Source organism: Triticum dicoccoides, chromosome 2A, assembly GCF_002162155.2.
Source record: "Triticum dicoccoides isolate Atlit2015 ecotype Zavitan chromosome 2A, WEW_v2.0, whole genome shotgun sequence".
NCBI lineage: Eukaryota > Viridiplantae > Streptophyta > Magnoliopsida > Poales > Poaceae > Triticum > Triticum dicoccoides.
This window is the reverse complement of record NC_041382.1, coordinates 190,748,041-190,757,555: the sequence shown is the minus strand read 5'-3', so window position 1 is coordinate 190,757,555 and position 9,515 is coordinate 190,748,041.

Below are 9,515 nucleotides of genomic sequence, written 5' to 3'. Positions count from 1 at the left end.
ACGATTAGCACGGGCCGTGCCGTGCCGTGCCGGGCCGGCCCGTTTGGCCAGGTCTGCGGTAGGGTATAACAGCCTACCGCCAAGGTCCCTGGCGGTAGGGTTGCATGCCCTACCACCAAAAACCTTCTAAGTATTGAACAAAGTACGTGCTCGTGCCTACCGCCAAGCACCTTGGCAGTAGGGTTGTGCAGGCTACCGCCAGTCCGGTTGGCGGTAGCGATGTTTCCTACCGTCAAAGTCCCTACCGACATGGACTCTGACGGTAGCAAAAGGGTCAGATCTAAAAAAAAATTCAAACTAAGGTTAAATCTCGAATAGGTTTCAGAAAAGGGTCAAAACACGAAAAATCGCCACTGGTGTACTGCTAGCGATGACATAACAAACGTCCTAAACTGAGGGGTACTTGTATGGGACTTTGGTGTATTTTGTGGGGATTTAGGGTTTCGATGTTTGCGCTGAAATGAAAACTTTGAGCAGTCCTAGGTTGTGTCGACATCCTAGGTTTATGTTGCAAATTATGGTATCGGGACGTGGTTTGTTTTTCTCGGCAATGCAAGTTCTTTGCATATCAGGTTAAGAGCATCTCTAGCGGATGCCCTAATCCGCCGCTGCCCCATATATGTGCGGGTTGTTTAGCGTTTTCAGGCGGGAACAAAAGTGGTATATTTGCATCGGCTCGTAAAATTTATACGAGTGGTCCGCAAACCGTCTCTTCTGCCGCTATATGTATGTGGAGTGCGTGCTTTAGGATTCCCGTCTCAGATAGATCCGTCCCCTTCGCTGCAATCCTCTTCCCCTATGGCACCCGTCTTTTCTTAGCTCCGGCGAGCTCATCTGGCCGGCCCCCCTCCCCCGAGCGCAGATCATGTCGAGAAAAGGTCTCACGGACGCAAGGCCTGCCGCGGGTCGCTGCCATGCAAGCGCGGTCGGCATGATGCAGAGGCCAACAACTCCAGCCGTCCCGCCGTCGAGTCGTGGCGCTCGATGCCGGCGCGCAACCGCGGCACCCTCTCCCATAGCGGCAGTAACCGCGCATGGCAGCGCTTCAATGAGCTCCACGATGCGCTTTGGCCGAAGACGAAGAAACTCCGCGAGGCGGAGATTGCACTCTTCGCCGTGAAGGAGGCACTGGAGGCTAGCGAAGAGGGCGCGACCACACACTTCGAGGCGCCCAAGTACGCACGCAACATGGCTTTCTGGGCCCTAGAAATTAGCTCGAAATTCATCCTCGAGGTCTTCCCAGGTGCCAATTGAGTTGTGGAGAAGGCTATTAAGCTAAAGCCGAGCTGAGCCCTTGAGCTTCAATGGCATGTATTTGATGGCGTGGAGGTCATCTCGACCTGCAATGTGTATTGCCATGAGAAAATCCTTTATCCATATTGTGGGCTCCGTTGTTCCATCGTATTATTCGATGTTGGTGGGTTTAAACCTGTCGGGGAACTGGTGCTGCATGACTTCATCCGTGAAGCATTGAGGGTGCACAGCTCCTCGGACTCGTGGAGTGGCGTGGCGTACATCTAACATGGTTACAGTGCGGTCACGAGTGTTGTCGTGCACTTGATCGTTTTTTGCTACCCAAGCTAAGTATCATGTCTGTCCAGCATGCGGGTGTTGCCTTGATTTGTAGATTGACCGAGGTGGGTTTTCATACCTTAAGGGCCTTTTCTACTTAGGGTCATATCTCGTGGTGGTCCGTGGTGGCTAGATTCCACTACGGGCTCCTGGCGCCTCAAGGGTGTGTTTGGTTATGCATGTTTGCCGATCTCTACCCCAGGGAGGACGATCAAGTGTTTCAACCCAATCGGGTGTCGAAAGCACGCCACCCTCTATCTCCACATCCAACTCATTTAGCAAGTTTCTGCGGGGCGAAGATCAGTTAGCCCCAATCTATTGGAACTTGTCCTCGAGTGCCTGCTCGACCTTGAGGAGATCGGTCCATCTACCAGTTAGCTCTCCCTCTTCGGTCTTGGGATAGACGGCCAAGTACGCGCGCAACATGGCTTCATGGCATCGTTTGGCAACACTTTGGGGTTCTCGGTTGCTCTTTGCCTGGTGTTCGACGGCCAGGATCAGGAGGCGTGACGCTAATTTGGCGTTTGTGCACTCCTAATCCAATGATAGATGTGCTCTGTGCGGGCGATGTTGATCTACCTTTCATTCTCCTACTCCAACCATGTCGACGATTAGGCCGACGGGCTTGGGCATGGCTCTCTACGGTGACGTGGTAGTTGGCGGTAGTGTGATCTGTCATTTGTGTAGGTTCTTATGGCGACCACTCCGACCTACGATAGTGGACTCCCCACAGACTGTGGTGGCCACCGAAAGGTCTTTGTGAGGGTTCTCTCTAGACTCGGTGGTTGGCTTTGGCGAAGAGATGCAAACTATCGACAACAACTTGATGTAGAGGGATGCTTGTGCAACGAAAACGGTCCACATCACATGCAGCTGTGAAAGGATCGATATAGTTGACTAGAGGGGGAGGTGAATAGGCAACTAACAATTTTTAGCTTTTCTTTACCAATTTAAATTTTGCATCAAAGTAGGTTGTCTAGATATGCAACTAGGTGAGCAACCTATATGATGCACCAACAACAAGTACACAAGCAAGCATGAGATGCAACACAATATAAGCTTGCACAAGTAGAGGTACGAGATAACCAAGAGTGGAGCCGGTGAAGACGAGGATGTGTTACCGAAGTTCCTTCTTTTTGAAGGGAAGTACGTCTCCGTTGGAGCGATATGGAGGCACAATGCTCCCCAAGAAGCCACTAGGGCCACCGTATTCTCCTCACGCCCTCACACAATGTGAGATGCCGTGATCCCACTATTGGTGCCTTTGGAGGCGGTGACCGAACCTTTACAAACAAGGTTGGGGCAATCTCCACAACTTAATTGGAGGCTCCCAACAACACCACGAAGCTTCACCACAATGGAATATGGCTCCGCGGTGACCTCAACCATCTAGGGTGCTCAAACACCCAAGAGTAACAAGATCCGCAAGGGATTAGTGGGGGGAATCAAATTTTTCTTGGTGGAAGTGTAGATCGTGGCCTCCTCAACCAATCCCTAGGAAATCAACAAGTTTGATTGGCTAGGGAGAGAGATCGGGCGAAAATGGAGCTTGGGGTGGAAGAGGTAGTCAACTCGGAGAAGAAGACTCCCCTTTTATAGTGAAAGAACAAATCCAACCGTTATCCACCAACTCAGCCTGCGACGAGCGGTACTACCGCACCAGACACGTGGTACTACCGCAAGAGCCCGCGGTACTTGAAGGAAATATGCCCTAGAGGCAATAATAAAGTTATTATTTATTTCCTTATTTCATGATAAATGTTTATTATTCATGCTAGAATTGTATTAACCGGAAACATAATACATGTGTGAATACATAGACAAACATAGTGTCACTAGTATGCCTCTACTTGACTAGCTCATTGATCAAAGATGGTTAAGTTTCCTAACCATTGACATGAGTTGTTATTTGATCAATGGGATCAGATCATTAGGAGAATGATGTGATTGACTTGACCCATTCCGTTAGCTTAGCACTTGATCGTTTGTTTATTGCTATTGCTTTCTTAATGACTTATACATGTTCTTATGACTATGAGATTATGCAACTCCCGAATACAGCAGGAACACTTTGTGTGCTACCAAACATCACAACATAATTGGGTGATCATAAAGGTGCTCTACAGGTGTTTCCGATGGTACTTGTTGAGTTGGCATAGATCAAGATTAGGATTTGTCACTCCGATTGTCGGAGAGGTATCTCTGGGCCCTCTCGGTAATACACATCACTATAAGCCTTGCAAGCATGATAACTAATGAGTTAGTTATGGGATGATGTATTACGGAACGAGTAAAGAGACTTGCCGGTGACGAGATTGAACTAGGTATAGGATACCGACGATCGAATCCCGGGCAAGTAACATACCGATGACAAAGAGAACAACGTATAGTGTTGTGCGGTTTGACCGATAAAAATCTTCGTAGAATATGTAGGAGACAATATGAGCATCCAGGTTCCGCTATTGGTTATTGACCGGAGACGTGTCTCGGTCATGTCTACATAGTTCTCAAACCCGTAGGGTCCGCATGCTTAAAGTTCTGTGATGATCAGTTTTATGAGTTTATATGTTTGATGTACCGAAGGTAGTTCGGAGTCCCGGATTTGATCATGGACATGACGAGGAGTCTCGAAATGGTCGAGACATAAAGATTTATATATTGGAAGCCTATATTTGGATATCAGAAGTGTTCCGGGTGAAATCGGGATTTTACCGAAGTACCGGGGGTTACCATAACTCCCCCGGGGGTTTAATGGGCCATGATGGGCCTTAGTGGAAGAGAGGAGGGGCTGGCAGGGTAGGCCGCACCCCCTCTCCCTCTAGTCCGAATTGGACAAGGGGGGCGGCGCCCCCCTTTCCTTCCTCTCTCCCTCCCCCTTCCCCCTTCTCCTATTCCAACTAGGAAAGGAGGGAGTCCTACTCCCGGTGGGAGTAGGACTCCTCCTGGCGCGCCTCCTCCTGGACGGCCGCCTCTCCCCTCTTGTTCTTTTATATACGGGGGCAGGGGGCACCTCTAGACACACAGGTTGATCATTGAGATCTCTCCAGCCGTGTGCGGTGCCCCCCTCCACCATAATCCACCTCGGTCATACTATAGCGGTGTTTAGGCGAAGCCCTGCTGCGGTAGCTTCATCAAAATTGTCACCACGCCGTCATGCTGATAAAACTCTTCCCCCGAGCTCTACTGGATTGTGAGCTCGCGGGACGTCACCAAGCTGAACGTGTGCTGAACGCGGAGGTGCCGTACGTTCGATGCTGAGGATCGGTCGATCGTGAAGACATACGACTACATCAACCGCGTTGTCATAATGCTTCCGCTTAACGGTCTACGAGGGTACATGGATGACACTCTCCCCTCTCATTGCTGTGCGTCACCATGATCCTGCGTGTGCATAGGATTTTTTTTGAAATTACTACGTTCCTCAACAGTGGCATCTGAGCCAGGTTTTATGCGTTGATGTTATATGCACGAGTAGAACACAAGTGAGTTATGGGAGATACAAGTCATACTACTTACCAGCATGTCATACTTTGGTTCGGCGGTATTGTTGGATGAAGCGGCCCGGAGCGACATTACGCGTACGCTTACACGAGACTGGTTCTACCGACGTGCTTTGCACACAGGTGGCTGACGGGTGTCAGTTTCTCCAACTTTAGTTGAACCGAGTGTGGCTACGCCCGGTCCTTGAGAAGATTAAAACAACACCAACTTGACGAACTATCGTTGTGGTTTTGATGCGTAGGTAAGAACGGTTCTTGCTTAGCCCGTAGCAGCCACGTAAAACTTGCAACAACAAAGTAGAGGACGTCTAACTTGTTTTTGCAGGGCATGTTGTGATGTGATATGGTCAAGACATGATGCTATATTTTTTGTATCAGATGATCATGTTTTGTAACGGAGTTATCGGCAACTGGTAGGGGCCATATGGTTGTCGCTTTATTGTATGCAATGCAATCGCCCTGTAATTGCTTTACTTTATCACTAAGCGGTAGCAATAGTCGTAGAAGCAATAGTTGGCGAGACGACAACGATGCTACCATGGAGATCAAGGTGTCGTGCCGGTGACGATGGTGATCATGACGGTGCTTCAGAGATGGAGATCACAAGCACAAGATGATGATGGCCATATCATATCACTTATATTGATTGCACATGATGTTTATCCTTTATGCATCTTATTCTGATTTGTTTGATGGTAGCATTATAAGATAATCTCTCATTAAATTTCAAGATAAAAGTGTTCTCCCTGAGTATGCACCGTTGCCAAAGTTCGTCGTGCCGAGACACCACGTGATGATCGGGTGTGATAAGCTCTACGTCCATCTACAACGGGTGCAAGCCAGTTTTGCACACGCAAAATACTCGGGTTAAACTTGACGAGCCTAGCATATGCAGATATGGCCTCGGAACACTGAGACCGAAAGGTCGAGCGTGAATCATATAGTAGATATGATCAACATAGTGATGTTCACCATTGAAAACTACTCCATTTCACGTGATGATCAGTCATGTTTAGTTGATATGGATCACGTGATCACTTAGATGATAAGAGGGATGTCTATCTAAGTGGGAGTTCTTAAGTAATATGATTAGTTGAACTTAAATTTATCATGAACTTAGTACCTGATAGTATTTTTGCTTAACTATGTTGTTGTAGATAGACGACCCATGCTGTTGTTCCGTTGAATTTTAATGCGTTCCTTGAGAGAGCAAAGTTGAAATATGATGGTAGCAATTACACGGACTGGGTCCGTAACTTGAGGATTATCCTCATTGCTGCACATAAGAATTACATCCTGGAAGCACCACTGGGTGCCAGGCCTAGTGCAGATGGTGCTGACAACGTAAAGAATGTTTGGCAGAGTAAAGCTGATGACTACTCGATAGTTCAGTCTGCCATGCTTTACGGCTTAGAACCGGGACTTCAACGACATTTTGAACGTCATGGAGCATATGAGATGTTTCAGGAGTTGAAATTAATATTTCAAGAAAATGCCCAGATTGAGAGATATGAAGTCTCTAATAACTTCTATAGCTGCAAGATGGAGGAGAATAGTTCTGTCAGTGAGCATATACTCAAAATGCCTGGGTATCATAATCAACTGACTCAACTGGGAGTTAATCTTCCTGTTGATAGTGTCATTGACAGAGTTCTTCAATCACTACCACCAAGCTACAAAAGCTTCGTGATGAACTATAATATGTGATACGTCCATTTTGCATCATGCTTTTATATCGATATTTATCGCATTATGGACTATTATTTCACTTTATGTCATAATACTTATGGCTATTTTCTCTTATTTTACAAGGTTTACATAAAGAGGGAGAATGCCGGCAGCTGGAATTCTGGTCTGGAAAAGGAGCAAATATTAGAGACCTATTCTGCGCAACTCCAAAAGTCCTGAAACTCCACGAAACGTCTTAAAAGAAATAAAGAAAAATCCACGCCAAAGATGAAGGCCAGGGGGCCCACACCCTTTTCACGAGGGTGGGGGGTGTGCCCCCCCTAGGGCGCCCCCCTACCTCGTGGGCCCCCTGGTGGCTCTCCGATGCCCATCTTCTCCTATATGAGGTCTTTCGATGAGAAAAAAATAAGAAGGAAGTTTTTCAGGACGAGACTCCGCCGCCACGAGGCGGAACCTTGGTGGATCCAATCTAGAGCTCCGGCAGAGCTGTTCTGCCGGGGAAACTTCCTTCCGGGAGGGGGAAATCATCACCATCGTCATCACCAACGCTCCTCTCATCGGGAGAGGGCAATCTCCATCAACATCTTCACCAGCACCATCTCATGTCCAAACCCTAGTTCATCTCTTGTATCCAATTCTTGTCTCAAAGTCCGGGATTGGTGCTAGTAGGTTGCTAGTAGTGTTGATTACTCTTGGTAGTTGATGCTAGTTGGTTTAATTGGTGGAAGATCATATGTTCAGATCCTATATGCATATTATTACCCCTCTGATTATCAACATGAATATGCTTTGTGAGTAATTACGTTCGTTCCTGAGGACAAGGGAGAAGTCTTGCTATGAGTAGTCATGTGAATTTGGTATTTGTTTGATATTTTGATAAGATGTATGTTGTCTAACCTCTAGTGGTGTTATGTGAAAGTCGACTACATAACACTTCACCATTATTTGGGCCTAGAGGAAGGCATTGGTAAGTAATAAGTAGATGATGGGTTGCTAGAGTGACAGAAGCTTAAACCCTAGTTTATGCGTTGCTTCGTAAGGGGCTGATTTGGATCTATATGTTTCATGATATGGTTAGGTTTACCTTAATACTTTTGTTGTAGTTGCGGATGCTTGCAATAGAGGTTAATCATAAGTGGGATGCTTGTTCAAGTAAGAACAGCACCCAAGCACCAGTCCAGCCACATATCAAATTATCAAAGTATCGAACGCGAATCATATGAACGTGATGAAAACTAGCTTGACGATATTCCCATGTGTCCTCGGGAGCGCTTTTCCTATTATAAGAGTTTGTTCCGGCTTGTCCTTTACTACAGAAGGATTGGGCCATCTTGCTGCACTTTATTTACTTTTATTACTTGTTGCTCGTTACAATCTATCTTATCACAAAACTATCTGTTACCACTTATTTCAGTACTTGCAAAGAATACCTTGCTGAAAACCGCTTATCATTTCCTTCTGCTCCTCGTTGGGTTCGACACTCTTACTTATCGAAAGGACTACGATAGATCCCCTATAATTGTGGGTCATCAAGACTCTTTTCGGGCGCCGTTGCCGGGGAGTGTAGCGCCTTTGGTAGGTGGAATTTGGTAAGGAAAAATTTATATAGTGTGCTGAAATTTACTGACACTTGTTACTATGGAAAGTAATTCTCTGAGGGGCTTGTTCGGGGTATCTTCACCCCGTCCAGTAGAGCAAAGAGTTGCTCCTCAACCTACTGAACCTATTGAAAATGAAATTCCTTATGAGTATCCTTCGGGTATGATAGAAAAACTGCTAGATAACCCTTTTACAGGAGATGGAACAAAGCATCCTGATGAGCACTTAATATATGTGGATGAAGTTTGTGGATTATTTAAGCTTGCAAGTATACCCGATGATGTTGCTAAGAAGAAGGTCTTCCCTTTATCTTTAAAGGGAGACGCATTGATATGGTATAGGCTATGTGATGATATGAGATCATGGGACTATAAAAGATTGAAGCTGGAATTTCATCAAAAGTATTACCCTATGCACCTTGTTCATCGTGATCACAATTATATATAATTTCTGGCCTCACGAAGGAGAAAGCATCGCTCAAGCTTGGGGGAGGCTTAAATCAATGTTATATTCATGCCCCAATCATGAGCTCTCAAGACAAATAATTATGCAAAGTTTTTATGCTCGGCTTTCTGAAAACAATCGCACCATGCTCGATACTTCTTGTGCTGGCTCTTTTATGATGAAGACTATTGAATTCATATGGAATTTATTGGATAGAATTAAACGCAACTCTAAAGATTGGGACCTCGACGAAGGTAAAGAGTCAGGTATGACACCTAAGTTTGATTGTGTTAAATCTTTTATGGACACTGATATTTTCCGTAAGTTTAGCACTAAATATGGACTTGACTCTGAGATAGTAGCTTCTTTCTGTGAATCTTTTGCTACTTATGTTGATCTCCCTAAGGAGAAGTGGTTTAAATATCATCCTCCCATAGAAGTAAAAGTAGCTGCACCTATTAAAGTTGAAGAAAAGACTATCACTTATAATGATCCTATTGTTCCTACTTCTTACATTGAGAAACCATCTTTCCCTGTTAGAATAAAGGATCATGCTAAAGCTTCAACTGTTGTTCGTAAAAGCAATATTAGAACTTATACACCTCCTGAGCAAGTTAAAGTAGAACCTAATATTGCTATTGTTAAAGATCTCTTGTCTGATAATATTGATGGGCATGTTATTCAGTTCGAAGGTGAAACTGCTAGAATTGC